At 39.9% G+C, this 16,420-nt stretch overlaps 5 non-coding genes across 5 annotated transcripts; 3 read left to right on the top strand and 2 right to left on the bottom strand.

Moving 5' to 3' along the window:
* Positions 1–579: 579 nt before the first annotated feature.
* Positions 580–652, bottom strand: trnak-uuu (transfer RNA lysine (anticodon UUU)). Its single transcript has one exon. It is a non-coding gene; the product is annotated as a tRNA-Lys (tRNA).
* A 3,101-nt stretch (positions 653–3,753) lies between these two features.
* On the top strand, positions 3,754–3,825 carry trnae-uuc (transfer RNA glutamic acid (anticodon UUC)). Its single transcript has one exon. It is a non-coding gene; the product is annotated as a tRNA-Glu (tRNA).
* A 399-nt stretch (positions 3,826–4,224) lies between these two features.
* On the top strand, positions 4,225–4,296 carry trnaw-cca (transfer RNA tryptophan (anticodon CCA)). The gene has a single exon. It is a non-coding gene; the product is annotated as a tRNA-Trp (tRNA).
* A 5,389-nt stretch (positions 4,297–9,685) lies between these two features.
* trnae-uuc (transfer RNA glutamic acid (anticodon UUC)) lies at positions 9,686–9,757 on the top strand. The gene has a single exon. It is a non-coding gene; the product is annotated as a tRNA-Glu (tRNA).
* A 4,012-nt stretch (positions 9,758–13,769) lies between these two features.
* trnae-uuc (transfer RNA glutamic acid (anticodon UUC)) lies at positions 13,770–13,841 on the bottom strand. Its single transcript has one exon. It is a non-coding gene; the product is annotated as a tRNA-Glu (tRNA).
* Positions 13,842–16,420: the final 2,579 nt, after the last annotated feature.

Raw genomic sequence — 16,420 nt, forward strand, 5'->3', positions numbered from 1 at the left:
CCGGTCAAGAGTCCAGACCCCTAACCACTACTCCACACTGCTGCCCCACACTGCTAGGGCTGGCTGGGCCAACAAAATTGTGTTTCTATGTTTTTATCAAACGTGGTCAAGTCCGGAGGTTCTATAGAGCGGCACTAGCAAGGAACGACAAGCTTCTACAAAATGTGACGTGCAGCTTTTATATACGAGAAAGAAAAAGCTACTGGTTAGCAAAAGCATTACATGGCATTTTTTTAATTATACTATGTTCCTTCTAGGGATGTAATGGGTTAAACGCTCAATCGATAAACACATTCATACCGTTTATACTTGAATGGTAACGTATACTAATTTAAAAGTAAATATCCAAACTCGCCTGTAATTTATTTGGCAATATAAACACCGGTCTGCAGCGCGGCGCGCAAGGGGGCTTCAAAAAAGAAAAAGTGACCTGCATCTCAGCATGCTGTGTGCCTGCAGAACTGCTGACTGTAAATCAGCTGCGAACAAGACTGACACGGGAACACGTCAGCGTGTTAAAATCGTGACGTCATTGTTTTATTGTCATGCTATATGTATCCATAGTCCTAAAATAAACATCGCCCGAACAGGGGCTTGAACCCTGGACCCTCAGATTAAAAGTCTGATGATCTACCGACTGAGCTATCCGGGCTCTTTCACAGCTGCTGCGCTTTCTTAACACAAGAGCATTCAGTAAGTTAAATCCAACCCGAGAGGACATTTTACAGGAACATGAAAATCAATTGAATGACGCTGTAACAGAGGGAAAAAATATCCTGGTTCATCTGAAGGACGATGTTCCTGTTCTTCTGTAAACAGATATTTGGAAAGCACACAGAGCCGCTTCTCTGGATCATGTGTTGAATCGCTAGTCGGCACCTCCCATACAGGGTCCTCATTGCAGGGATGCTCGTCAATTCAGCTTTTATTTGAAACGGTTTCAATGTGTTTATTATCGTTGGAGCTGTTCTATGTAACAGGTGCTGAACCACACTGTCCAGGGACAGGCTTCCTGCGAGACATTGTTTCAAACGCAGGCACATTTACATATTTAGGCTCTTAAGAACAGGTTAGACGGCTTGTAGCCTATGGAGGATATTCTAAGCCAAAATTATAAATAAATAAATAAATAAATAAATAAATAGCTGGTAGTTGGTACCCAGTAAACATGTATGAAATGGGTCAATACTGGACCAATATTGGCAAACCTTTTCATCAGTAATGGTGCAATGCTGACAGGCCAATTTGACTATATTGGCCCAATTACGTGCCAGAATTGGATCGTTATCGTTTGCACATGGGACTTCTAGTCGAAATATTTAATGACTTGGCTGTCTCAAGTTAGTTTGTATTGTTAATGTAACACCTCGTTGTTGCCCAGTCATTGTATCATATGAAGTAGAGCTTGCCAGTTGGGGGCGATGGTCTGCCAATAAAAGATAAGGCTATATTTGCAAGGATCATTTCTAGAGTGAAACTGTTTTGAAGGGATTGGTCTCGGTATCCACCAGGAGGAGTGGGAGTGTTTTCTTCTCAGCACCGAGCTGACAATAAGTTCAGTTGTTTAAATCATTAAGCAAATTTCAAATGGATCACTGCTAATGTTAAAACAATTTAAGAACACTTTAAATAGTAATGTGATTTGCACTACGCAGGACTAGATTGAGCTTAAATAAAGACATTACATCTGAAAATAACTTGTGCTTACCCCCACTTACAAGGAAACTGTCAAACTTTGTATTCGTCCTCATAACGTGTTAGAAAATGTAAACAGCAGTTGGAGAATGCCGATGTCGATCATCCTAGCATGTTAAACGAGGGCATTTCTCATGTAAGCTGCGTCTAGTAATAGATGGTTTATACTGTTCTCAATGGTCCGCATCCCAGCCTGAGACCACGATCCAGTGGTCGACGGAGATGTTTTTCAAAGTAATATGTTATTTGGAATATTAAAACAATCAAGTTAAATAACACATGTTTGGACACAAAATATTTTTCAGTGACGTTAACAAGTAGTCTGTTTACAACAAAATGCAATCTGTGTTAGGAACACTATTTTAGTCGGATTTAAAATGGAAATTAAAATGGTATTGAGTGCTGAGAAGAGTTTGATATCAGCTGTTGATTTCCTTGAAACAATCTTTTATAGTAAAATGAACACATTTATTCCTTTTAAAAATAAGTAAAATTGAACTGTCAGAAGTGGGATTTGAACCCACATCTCCACTCGGAGAACGGAACACACAATTCTTTGGAAAGACAGAGTTCTTGTAGATGCCTGTAGATGCCAGGCATTCTGGTTCAGATCTGAAATTCTGTGTCATACAAAAAATCATTTCAAGATCGCGGTGGTGGTGATCTCGATCAAAAACTATTACAATGTGAATCAAAAAGGATCTTCTATCTCCATAAATAAATTATAGCGCTTTGAGATGATATATGTTACTAGCGGATTGTTTAGAAATGTACTTAATTATATTAAAGCTGTTCTAAAAAAGAATGTTATCTCGAAAATGGAGTCTTGTCAAGCCGAAATAGCGTTAGACTGAAAATCTAAAGGTCCCTGGTTTGATCCCAGGTTTCGGCAAACAGCAAGAATTTTTTTGTTTTGTATTATTTTGAACTACAAAACAGAGCACATTTTTTTCTTCAGTGTAATTGGAAGAAATAACAACGTATCAGAGTGCCATTTTCTAATGTGATTAATAAATGCAAAAAGCATCGTCCCTGGGTGGACCTGAACCACCAACCTTTCGGTTAACAGCCGAAAGCGCTAACCGATTGCGCCACAGAGACCAACCTGTCAAACTACAAAAACTAACTTGCTTCAGCATTCTAGCACAAGCAAGGACTTTGTAAAGAATTGTGTGTGTTGGTTTCCGAATGGAGGCGTGGGTTCAAATCCCACTCTGACAGTTGACTTTTACTTATTTTTAAAATGAATAAATGTTTTCATTTTATTATAAAAGATTTTCAAGGAAATCAACAGCTGATACCAAACTCTTGTCAGCACTCAATACCATTTTAATTTCTGCCTCGTCAAACAAGCTCGAGCCACAGCACACAGTGCTGCTGCATTGGGACATAGGTGGATTTTAAAGCGACTGAATCAACGAGCTAAGACTACTTTTTGAAGAAATTGAAAACATACCTCTAGTCGAAATATTTGCTATTTAGTTAATCCATTTATTTTTTGAATTTGCAAATGGCAGACTACATTGCCAAAAATCTGACAATCTGAATTGCTCATATCAAGCTGCGATGTAGCCTATGAGAATCGCTGACACATTTCGAGGGGAATTAGCTAAAATGGTAGAGCGCTCGCTTAGCATGCAAGAAGTAACGGGATCGATGCCCGCATTCTCCAAATAGTTTTAATGTATCTCCGTATTTAGTCCCAACGCATTATGGAGATAAATACAGTGTGACAATTCTTTGTAACAGACACGCCCGCCCTACATGTGTATTTTAAAGCACAGTCTCCTAATTTGTAATATTCCCCAGACTGAAAAACTGCAGTGCGCCGTCCATCGTATGTCTTCCGAGAAGCACAAAGGGAGATTATTTATTTATTTATTTATTTATTTATTTATTAGCAATTAAAGTTTGTGTTAATTGAGAATAAAAATAAATGGCTTGAAGTTTGCTTTCATTTGTAACGTGTTTATAATGAAATATCGGTTCTTGTGTTTTTACCAATCATTGTACTGTATACTAGCTACTGTTGCATGTCCATGATTTTGTTCTTCAGCTTCCCATATGGTCTAGCGGTTAGGATTCCTGGTTTTCACCCAGGCGGCCCGGGTTCGACTCCCGGTATGGGAACGTTCTTGTTATTGTCATTTTGTTACAGAACTGTGGTCATGTGTAATGTGTCTTCAATATGATAATAAAGCTACAGTTACTCGAAATATATATATTATATATATACAGAATGATGCAAATGTATTTGACTCTATTCACATTCCCATCGCGTGGAACCATCGCAGTTTGTTTTTAAATTATATTAATCCCTGGTCAAGACAAAGTCTCTCTGGGGTGGGACGATCATTAGAATGCGGATGTAAGGTCTCCGGTCCCGTCATAGAAGCAAGATAGTTTATTCACAAATAAATACCTACACATTTATTTTTGTTTCTTTTTTTGGTAAATTGACACATTATTGCATTCTGTCACGTCACGCTGTGCACTCTAGCATTGCATAACAAGCATGCACTACGCCGGGACTTCGTGGCGCAACGGTAGCGCGTCTGACTCCAGATCAGAAGGTTGCGTGTTCAAATCACGTCGAGGTCAAAGACGTCTTTATTTCTATTCCACTATATTTCATTTTTTAACGTGCCTGGATTTGAATGTCTCCGGACATTTATTTATACAATTTATTGATTATATAGCGACAAACAAATTTCAATCAAGTTCCAGTCTCTCTGCCATTATCTTGCGCTGCTTTGTTTGGTCAGGTAAAAAGGGCGTGACCAGAGCGGTATGGGCAATCCCGTTAGGTAGTTTGCATGTCAATCTCTCCTTCTTTTCTATTTATACACCCAGCACTGCTTCAGCCCTTCGTCTGTGTTTGTTTTTGGTCTGTGTTTGTTTTTTTGTTGTTCGCTCCTTTCACTACAGGTCATTTCTCTGCTCAGCGCTGGTAGACAGTATCAGCTATTTTCCTACCTGCTCAGGTGATTCTTTTCATCATTCAGCTTTTGTATTTTTCTGCAGGAGCTCCATCGTTAGTCTTTTCTGCTCCCTCCAGTCTCCAGCGCAGCTACAGCGCCGTTCAAAGCGCAGCGTCATTCTCAACTTGGTCTGCGTTTTCATCAGAAAGACTGTTCCGACGTCACCGCTGCACTGCAACTCTTTCACAAAGGCGCCTCACAGACCATGGTTACCATGGCAACGCCTCATCGAGTGACTACTGGGAGTGGTAGGTTCCCATGGCGACCAGGCAGCTTTAACAGGCAATGCGAGCCTGTGCCTCACTACTGCAATCTTCTGGCTCCTGCTGCTGCGCTTTTGCAACATGAGAGCTTCAACTCGCCGAATTATGACATCTAAATACTGCAGGCTCCTCTTCTAGACCTACGTTAACTTACTTATATCATCACTAACTGTTCTAAAGCAAACATTTTATCCATAGACAAGGATTTTAATCGCAATAACCAAATATATGCTACCCTGCTTCACTGAAGCCAATAGTTTCAATTCCAATCGCACCCTCGAGATGGCAGCATAACACCACAAACTACATAATTTAAACTGATTTGCTATCGCTGCGAATCTCGCACACTCCAAACTTTCTATCAATTCCTGCAGTTCGTTGTCTTTCTGAGGGATTCTCAGTCCCGTCCTGCCTCAACCTCTTTTGCTTCATATATTAACTTGATTATTTCAAATCAAAACCCCTCCCTTCGAGGATCTGGTCATGAAGCCATGCTTATCAGCTTTCTGAGATTTTAAGAATCCACTGTCACATTCCTGCAACCTTCTTGCTCCCGGATTTGCACTTCCTCATTTGCCCCCAACTTCATCAAGGCACTTAATACAACTTTCAAAGTCCATTTCATTCAATTTGAGCTTCCAGGCACATACGGAAACTATGTCCTACGATTATCAACATTTCAGTCAAGCGTCCTCCAACACCGCAACAGACAATACACTCTTAGACTGCTCCTGATCAAATCAATAGGTTTTGCAGCAGCCTCCGAGCAACACATTCTCATCCTCTCAGGTTCTGCAGAGGCCTCAGATCTACGCATTCTTCATCTCTGCCCAAAGGCAGACCCATCTCCGACATCATCTTAAACGCCTTAACTCTCAAATACAAATTTCCACTGCATTCAGCAGCTCTCTGCTCTCTACAGCAGGCCACTGCACACTACTGACAGCATTCCATCGTTTCTCTGTTTCCGTCTGTCCTAAACGGAGGGGGTTCTCTGTTTTCATCCCTCCTAAACGGACCCGAGACACTTTTCCTAAGCTCTCCACGCTGCCCAGCTAACAGCTTAGCTGCCTGAGGATGCCGCACTGAGTTGCGAAGGATCTGTCCTTTTGTCCTGTTGGTCCCCTTCCTGTCTCTTGTTCCACTAAATGGCCAGCAGCCAGAGGATGCTGCCTGACCCGTCGGGAGCGAGTGTCAGATTGTTGTATGTTATGTGTTTAAACTTTGATCTTTCTCTCTCACTTTTACGTCACCCCTCTCAAGCCCTCGTAGGCAACCAGTGAAATGTGAGGTGATGTGAATAGAGGCAAATACATTGCATCATTCTTATATATATATATATATATATATATATATATATATATATATATATATATATATATATATATATATATATACATATATATATATATATATATATATATATATATATACATATATATATATAATTTCAAGTAACTGTAGGTTTATCATCATAAAGAAAACACACTAAACATGACCACAGTTCTGTAACAAAATGACAATAACAAAGACGTTCCCATACCGGGAGTCGAACCCGGGCCGCCTGGGTGAAAACCAGTAAAAAACCACTAATTCATTACAAACACGTTACAAATTAAAGCAAACTTCAAGCCATTTATATTTATTCTCAATTAACACAAACTCTTCAATTGCTAAAAAATATAAAAAAATCTCCCTTTGTGCTTCTCGGAAGGCATACGATGGAGGGCGCACTGCAGTTTTTCAGTCTGCGGGAATATTACAAATTAGCAGACTGCTTTAAAATACACATGTAGGGCGGGCGACACTGTTACAAAGAATTGTCACACTGTATGTATCTCCATAATGCGTTGGGACTAAATACGCAGATATATTAAAACTATTTGGAGAATGCGGGCATCGATCCCGCTACTTCTCGCATGCTAAGCGAGCGCTCTACCATTTGAGCTAATTCCCCTCGAATTATGCCAGTGATTCTCATAGGCTACATTGCAGCTTGATATGAGCAATTCAGATTGTCAGATTTTTGGCAATAGTCTACCATTTGCAAATTCAAAAAATAAATGGATTAACTAAATAGCAAATATTTCGACTAGAGGTATGTTTTCAATTTCTTCAAAAAGTAGTCTTAGCTCGTTGATTCAGTCGCTTTAAAATCCACCTCTGTCCCGATGCAGCAGCACTGTGTGCTGTGGCTCGAGCTTGTTTGACGAGGCAGAAATTAAAATGGTATTGAGTGCTGACAAGAGTTTGGTATCAGCTGTTGATTTCCTTGAAAATCTTTTATAATAAAATGAACACATTTATTCATTTTAAAAATAAGTAAAAGTCAACTGTCAGAAGTGGGATTTGAACCCACGCCTCCATTCGGAAACCAACACACACAATTCTTTACAAAGTCCTTGCTTGTGCTAGAATGCTGAAGCAAGTTAGTTTTTGTAGTTTGACAGGTTGGTCTCTGTGGCGCAATCGGTTAGCGCTTTCGGCTGTTAACCGAAAGGTTGGTGGTTCAGGTCCACCCAGGGACGATGCTTTTTGCATTTCTTAATCACATTAGAAAATGGCACTCTGATACGTTGTTATTTCTTCCAATTACACTGAAGAAAAAAAGTGCTCTGTTTTTTAGTTCAAAATAATACAAAACAAAAAAATTCTTGCTGTTTGCCAAAACCTGGGATCAAACCAGGGACCTTTAGATTTTCAGTCTAACGCTATTTCGGCTTGACAAGACTCCATTTTCGAGATAACATTCTTTTTTAGAACAGCTTTAATATAATTAAGTACATTTCTAAACAATCCGCTAGTAACATATATCATCTCAAAGCGCTGTAATTTATTCATGGAGATAGAAGATCCTTTTTGATTCACATTGTAATAGTTTTTGATCGAGATCACCACCACCGCGATCTTGAAATGATTTTTTGAATGACACAGAATTTCAGATCTGAACCGGAATGCCTGGCATCTACAGGCATCTACAAGAACTCTGTCTTTCCAAAGAATTGTGTGTTCCGGTCTCCGAGTGGAGATGTGTGTTCAAATCCCACTTCTGACAGTTCAATTTTACTTATTTTTAAAAGGAATAAATGTGTTCATTTTACTATAAAAGATTGTTTCAAGGAAATCAACAGCTGATACCACACTCTTCTCAGCACTCAATACCATTTTAATTTCCATTTTAAATCCGACTAAAATAGTGTTCCTAACACAGATTGCATTTTGTTGTAAACAGACTACTTGTTAACGTCACTGAAAAATATTTTGTGTCCAAACATGTGTTATTTAACTTGATTGTTTTAATATTCCAAATAACATATTACTTTGAAAAACATCTCCGTCTACAACTGGATCGTGGTCTCAGGCTGGGATGCGGACCATTGAGAACAGTATAAACGATCTATTACTAGACGTAGCTTACAGGAGAAATGCCCTCGTTTAACATGCTGGGAAGATCGACTTCGGCATTCTCCAACTGCTGTTTACATTTTCTAACACGTTATGAGGACGAATACAAAGTTTGACACTTTCCTTGTAAGTGGGGGTAAGCACAAGTTATTTTCAGATGTAATGTCTTTATTTAAGATCAATCTAGTCCTGCGTAGTGCAAATCACATTACTGTTTAAAGTGTTCTTAAATTGTTTTAACATTAGCAGTGATCCATTTGAAATTTGCTTCATGATTTAAACAACTGAACTTATTGTCAGCTCGGTGCTGAGAAGAAAACACTCCCACTCCTCCTGGTGGATACCGAGACCAATCCCTTCAAAACAGTTTCACTCTAGAAATGATCCTTGCAAATATAGTCTTATCTTTTATTGGCAGACCGTCACCCCCAGCTGGCAAGCTCTACTTCATATGATACAATGACTGGGCAACAACGAGGTGTTCCATTAAAAATACAAACTAACTTGAGACAGCCAAGTCGTTAAAGCATACCTTAAGTTTGTCATGTGATACAAAAGCAAGTTTTGGCATTTTTGCATTGTCTGCCTCGTCAAACAAGCTCGAGCCACAGCACACAGCGCTGCTGCATCGGGACACAGAGGTGGATTTTAAAGCGACTGAATCAACGAGCTGAGACTACTTTTTGAAGAAATTGAAAACATGCCTCTCGTCGAAATATTTGCTATTTAATTAAAAAAATGTTTTGAATTTGCAAAAGGCAGACTACATTGCCTTGCCCCCCCCCAAAAAAAAAAAAAAAAAAATAGGACAATCTGAATTGCTCGTATCAAGCTGCGATGTAGCCTATGAGAATCGCTGACACAATACGAGGGGAATTAGCTCAAATGGTAGAGCGCTCGCTTAGCATGCGAGAAGTAGCGGGATCGATGCCCGCATTCTCCAAATAGTTTTAACGTATCTGCGTATTTAGTCCCAACGCATTATGGAGATAAATACAAAGTGTGACAATTCTTTGTAACAGAGACGCCCGCCCTACATGTGTATTTTAAAGCACAGTCTCCTAATTTGTAATATTCCCCAGACTGAAAAACTGCAGTGCGCCGTCCATCGTATGTCTTCCGAGAAGCACAAAGGGAGATTATTTATTTATTTATTTATTTATTTATTTATTTATTTATTAGCAATTAAAGAGTTTGTGTTAATTGAGAATAAAAATAAATGGCTTGAAGTTTGCTTTCATTTGTAACGTGTTTATAATGAAATATCGGTTCTTGTGTTTTTACCAATCATTGTACTGTATGCTAGCTACTGTTGCATGTCCAGGAGCTTGTTAATCAGCTTCCCATATGGTCTAGCGGTTAGGATTCCTGGTTTTCACCCAGGCGGCCCGGGTTCGACTCCCGGTATGGGAACGTTCTTGTTATTGTCATTTTGTTACAGAACTGTGGTAATGTGTAATGTGTTTTCTTTATGATGATAAACCTACAGTTACTTGAAATTATATATATATATATATATATATATATATACAGAATGATGCAAATGTATTTGACTCTATTCACATTCCCATCGCGTGGAACCATCGCAGTTTGTTTTTAAATTATATTAATCCCTGGTCAAGACAAAGTCTCTCTGGGGTGGGACGATCATTAGAATGCGGATGTAAGGTCTCCGGTCCCAACATAGAAGCAAGATAGTTTATTCACAAATAAATACCTACACATTTATTTGTTCCTTTTTTTGGTAAATTAACACATTATTGCATTCTGTCATGTCACGCTGTGCACTCTAGGATTGCATAACAAGCATGCACTACGCCAGGACTTTGTGGCGCAACGGTAGCGCGTCTGACTCCAGATCAGTAGGTTGCGTGTTCAAATCACGTTGAGGTCAAAGCCGTCTTTATTTCTATTCCACTATATTTCATTTTTTAACGTGTTTGGATTTAAATGTCTCCGGACATTTATTTATACAATTTAGCCTACACAACATATTGATTACACTATGTAACACAATTTTTGTTCCTGGGTAGTAGGTGTTATTTCCTAATTGCTTATGCCTCAAATGTATAGAAAATGGCTTTATTCCCCACAAACTTTGCTTTTGTGACCAGGACAGTGATATTTTGAAATTTACCTATTTCCAATGAGAAAACAAGCAAATTTGTGTCTTTTCGTTCACATAAAGTCAGAAAAAAACAACATATGAATCCAAATTAACATGTATTTATACTAAAGTAATACAAAAATGACTACAAAAGATTTAGAAGTGAGTAGTTTTTCGAGATTTACGATTATACTGTAAATCACTTTCACGAATCAGCCCCCAAATGTAGTCTCCCATCATGTTCTCGTTATACTGTCCTTGGTAGCGGCGTTCAAAGTCCAGTATATCCTGGTGGAAGCGCTGGCCTTGCTCCTCCGAGTACGCTACCATGTTCTCCTTGAATTTATCAAGATGAGCATCAAGGATATGGACTATGTGGGACATCCTACAGCCCATTGTGCCGTAGTTCTTCACCAGTCTCATCCAGCTCCACATAGTTTTCAGCCTTGTGATTGCCCAGGAAGCCCCGAACCACTGCGACAAAGCTGTTCCAAGCCGCTTTCTCCTTACTAGTGAGCTTCTTGGGGAATTCATTGCACTCCAGGATCTTCTTTATCTGTGGTCTGACGAAGTCACCGGCTTTGACCTTTGCCTCAGACAGCTTAGGGAAGAAGTCTTGAAGGTACTTGAAGGCTGCCGACTCCTTACCTAGAGCTCTGACAAATTGTTTCATAAGGCCCAATTTGATGTGCAGTGGTGGCATCAGCACCTTCCGGGGGTCCACCAGTGGCTCCCACTTGACGTTGTTCCTCCCCACAGAGAACTCGGTCCGCTGTGGCCAGTCCCGCCTGTGGTAGTGCGCCTTGGTGTCCCTGCTGTCCCAAAGGCAAAGATAGCAGGGAAACTTGGTAAAAACACCTTGGAGACCCATCAGGAATGCCACCATTTTGAAGTCTCCTATGACCTTGATGCCATCTCATAAAAATGCAGATATGTATCCACTTAGGCAGCTGGAACTAAACTGAACTGGTGGGCTTAAGGTCCCTGTATTTATACTACTATTTATATTACTGAAAAGTTCTAGAAAGTTCTAGAAGTTACTCCAAGTTTACTCAGCAATGAATCTATCTGGAATGTTCTGGAAAATAGGTAAATTTCAAAATATCACTGTCCTGGTCACAAAAGCAAAGTTTGTGGGGAATAATAGCCATTTTCTATACTTTTGAGGCATAAGCAATTAGGAAATAACACTTACTACCCAGGAACCAAAAAAAATAAAAAAAATTGTTACACGGTGTTAAAAAGCGACAAACAAATTACTTCCTGGGGTGGGGCAGTTCAGTTTCAATCAAGTTCCAGTCTCTCTGCCATTATCTTGCGCTGCTGTGTTTGGTCCGGTAAAAAGGGCGTGACCAGAGCGGTATGGGCAATCCCGTTAGGTAGCTTGCATGTCAATCTCTCCTTCTTTTCTATTTATACACCCAGCACTGCTTCTGCCCTTCGTCTGTGTCTGTTTTTGGTCTGTGTTTGTTTTTTTGTTGTTCGCTCCTTTCACTGCAGGTCATTTCTCTGCTCAGCACTGGTAGACAGTATCAGCTATTTTCCGACCTGCTCAGGTGATTCTTTTCATCATTCAGCTTTTGTATTTTTCTGCAGGAGATCCATCGTTAGTCTTCTCTGCTCCTCCAGTCTCCAGCGCAGCTACAGCGCCGTTCAAAGCGCAGCGTCATTCTCAGCTTGCTCTGCGTTCTCATCAGAAAGACTGTTCCGACGTCACCGCTGCACTGCAACTCTTTCACACCGGCGCCTCACAGACCATGGTTACCACGGCAACGCCTCATCGAGTGACTACTGGGAGTGGTAAGTTGCCATGGCGACCAGGCAGCTTTAACAGGCAATGCGAGCCTGTGCCTCACTACTGCAATCTTCTGGCTCCTGCTGCTGCGCTTTTGCAACATGAGAGCTTCAACTCGCCGAATTGTGACATCTAAATACTGCAGGCTCTCCTTCTAGACCTACGTTAACTTACTTATATCATCATTAACTGTTCAAAAGAAAATGTTTTATACATAGACAAGGATTTTAATCGCAATAACCAAATATATGCTACCCTGCTTCACTGAAGCCAATAGTTTCAATTCCAATCGCAACCTCGAGATGGCAGCATAACACCACAAACTACATAATTTAAACTGATTTGCTATCGCTGCGAATCTCGCACACTCCAAACTTTATATCAATTCCTGCAGTTCGTTGTCTTTCCGAGGGATTCTCAGTCCCGTCCTGCCTCAACCTCTTTTGCTTCATATATTAACTTGATTATTTCAAATCAAAACCCCTCCCTTCGAGGATCTGGTCATGAAGCCGTGCTTATCAGCTTTCTGAAATGTTAAGAATCCACCGTCACATTAATTTTCCAGCTTCCCTGCATCAGGCCATTCCTGCAACCTTCTTGTTCCCTGATTTGCACTTCCTCATTTGCCCCCAACTTCATCAAGGCACTTAATACAACTTTCAAAGTCCATTTCATTCAATTTGAGCTTCCAGGCACATACGGAAACTATGTCCTACGATTATCAACATTTCAGTCAAGCATCCTCCATCACCGCAATAGACAATACACTCTTAGACTGCTCCTGACCAAATCAATAGGTTTTGCAGCAGCCTCCGAGCAACACATTCTCATCCTCTCAGGTTCTGCAGAGGCCTCAGATCTACGCATTCTTCATCTCTGCCCAAAGGCAGACCCATCTCCGACATCATCTTAAACGCCTTAACTCTCAAATACCAATTTCCACTGCATTCAGCAGCTCTCTGCTCTGTACAGCAGGCCACTGCACACTACTGACAGCATTCCATCGTTTCTCTGTTTCCGTCTGTCCTAAACGGAGGGGGTTCTCTGTTTTCATCCCTCCTAAATGGACCCGAGACACTTTTCCTAAGCTCTCCAAGCTGCCCAGCTGACAGCTTAGCTGCCTGAGGATGCCGCACTGAGTTGCGAAGGATCTGTCCTTTTGTCCTGTTGGTCCCCTTCCTGTCTCTTGTTCCAATAAATGGCCAGCAGCCAGAGGATGCTGCCTGACCCGTCGGGAGCGAGTGTCAGATTGTTGTATGTTATGTGTTTAAACTTTGATCTTTCTCTCTCACTTTTACGTCACCCCTCTCAAGCCCTCGTAGGCAACCAGTGAAATGTGAGGTGATGTGAATAGAGGCAAATACATTGCATCATTCTGTATATATATATATATATATATATATATATATATATATATATATATATATATATATATAATTTCAAGTAACTGTAGGTTTATCATCATAAAGAAAACACACTACACATGACCACAGTTCTGTAACAAAATGACAATATCAAAGACGTTCCCATACCGGGAGTCGAACCCGGGCCACCTGGGTGAAAAACAGGAATCCTAACCGCTAGACCATATGGGAAGCTGATTAACAAACTCCTGGACATGCAACAGTAGCTAGTATACAGTACAATGATGGTAAAAAAAACCACTAATTCATTACAAACACGTTACAAATTAAAGCAAACTTCAAGCCATTTATATTTATTCTCAATTAACACAAACTCTTCAATTGCTGAAAAATATAAAAAAAATCTCCCATTGTGCTTCTCGGAAGGCATACGATGGAGGGCGCACTGCAGTTTTTCAGTCTGCGGGAATATTACAAATTAGCAGACTGCTTTAAAATACACATGTAGGGCGGGCGACTCTGTTACAAAGAATTGTCACACTGTATGTATCTCCATAATGCGTTGGGACTAAATACGCAGATATATTAAAACTATTTGGAGAATGCGGGCATCGATCCTACTACTTCTCGCATGCTAAGCGAGCGCTCTACCATTTGAGCTAATTCCCCTCGAATTATGCCTGTGATTCTCATAGGCTACATCACAGCTTGATATGAGCAATTCAGATTGTCAGATTTTTGGCAATGTAGTCTGCCATTTGCAAATTCAAAAAATAAATGGATTAACTAAATAGCAAATATTTCGACTAGAGGTATGTTTTCAATTTCTTCAAAAAGTAGTCTCAGCTTGTTGATTCAGTCGCTTTAAAATCCACTTCTGTCCCGATGCAGCAGCACTGTGTGCTGTGGCTCGAGCTTGTTTGACGAGGCAGAAATTAAAATGGTATTGAGTGCTGACAAGAGTTTGGTATCAGCTGTTGATTTCCTTGAAAATCTTTTATAATAAAATGAACACATTTTTTCATTTTAAAAATAAGTAAAAGTCAACTGTCAGAGTGGGATTTGAACCCACGCCTCCATTTGGAAACCAACACACAATTCTTTACAAAGTCCTTGCTTGTGCTAGAGTGCTGCAGCAAGTTAGTTTTTGTAGTTTGACAGGTTGGTCTCTGAGGCGCAATCGGTTAGCGCGTTCGGCTGTTAACCGAAAGGTTGGTGGTTCAAGCCCACCCAGGGACGATGCTTTTTGCATTTCTTAATCACTTTAGTAAATGGCACTCTGATACGTTGTTATTTCTTCCAATTACACTGAAGAAAAAAATGTGCTCTGTTTTTTAGTTCAAAATAATACAAAACAAAAAAATTCTTGCTGTTTGCCGAAACCTGGGATCAAACCAGGGACCTTTAGATTGTCAGTCTAACGCTATTTCAGCTTGACAAGACTCCATTTTCGAGATAACATTCTTTTTTAGAACAGCTTTAATATAATTAAGTACATTTCTAAACAATCCGCAAGTAACATATATAATCTCAAAGCGCTATAATTTATTTATGGAGATAGAAGATCCTTTTTGATTCACATTGTAATAGTTTTTGATCGAGATCACCACCACCGCGATCTTGAAATGATTTTTTGTATGACACAGAATTTCAGATCTGAACCGGAATGCCTGGCATCTACAGGCATCTACAAGAACTCTGTCTTTCCAAAGAATTGTGTGTTCTGGTCTCCGAGTGGAGATGTGGGTTCAAATCCCACTTCTGACAGTTCAATTTTACTTATTTTTAAAAGGAATAAATGTGTTCATTTTACTATAAAAGATTGTTTCAAGGAAATCAACAGCTGATACCACACTCTTCTCAGCACTCAATACCATTTTAATTTCCATTTTAAATCTGACTAAAATAGTGTTCCTAACACAGATTGCATTTTGTTGTAAACAGACTACTTGTTAACGTCACTGAAAAATATTTTGTGTCCAAACATGTGTTATTTAACTTGATTGTTTTAATATTCCAAATAACACATTACTTTGAAAAACATCTCCGTCTACCACTGGATCATGGTCTCAGGCTGGGATGCGGACCATTGAGAACAGTATAAACGATCAATTAGTGGAAGTAGCTTACATGAGAAATGCCCTCGTTTAACATGCTAGGATGATCGACTTCGGCATTCTCCAACTGCTGTCGAATACAAAGTTTGACACTTTCCTTGTAAGTGGGGGTAAGCACAAGTTATTTTCAGATGTAATGTCTTTATTTAAGCTCAATCTAGTCCTGCATAGTGCAAATCACATTACTGTTTAAAGTGTTCTTAAATTGTTTTAACATTAGCAGTGATCCATTTGAAATTTGCTTAATGATTTAAACAACTGAACTTATTGTCAGCTCGGTGCTGAGAAGAAAACACTCCCACTCCTCCTGGTGGATACCGAGACCAATCCATTCAAAACATGTTTCACTCTAGAAATGATACTTGCAAATATAGTCTTAACTTTTATTGGCAGACCGTCGCCCCCACCTGGCAAGCTCTTCTTCATATGATACAATGACTGGGCAACAACGAGGTGTTACATTAACAATACAAACTAACTTGAGACAGCCAAGCCGTTAAAGCAGACCTTAAGTTTGTCATGTGATACAAAAGCAAGTTTTGGCATTTTTGCATTGCCTGCCTCGTCAAACAAGCTTGAGCCACAGCACACACCGCTGCTGCATCGGGACACAGAGGTGGATTTTAAAGCGACTGAATCAACGAGCTGAGACTACTTTTTGAAGAAATTGAAAACATGCCTCTCGTCGAAATA

Source organism: Acipenser ruthenus, chromosome 35 (assembly GCF_902713425.1).
Source record: "Acipenser ruthenus chromosome 35, fAciRut3.2 maternal haplotype, whole genome shotgun sequence".
Lineage (NCBI taxonomy): Eukaryota > Metazoa > Chordata > Actinopteri > Acipenseriformes > Acipenseridae > Acipenser > Acipenser ruthenus.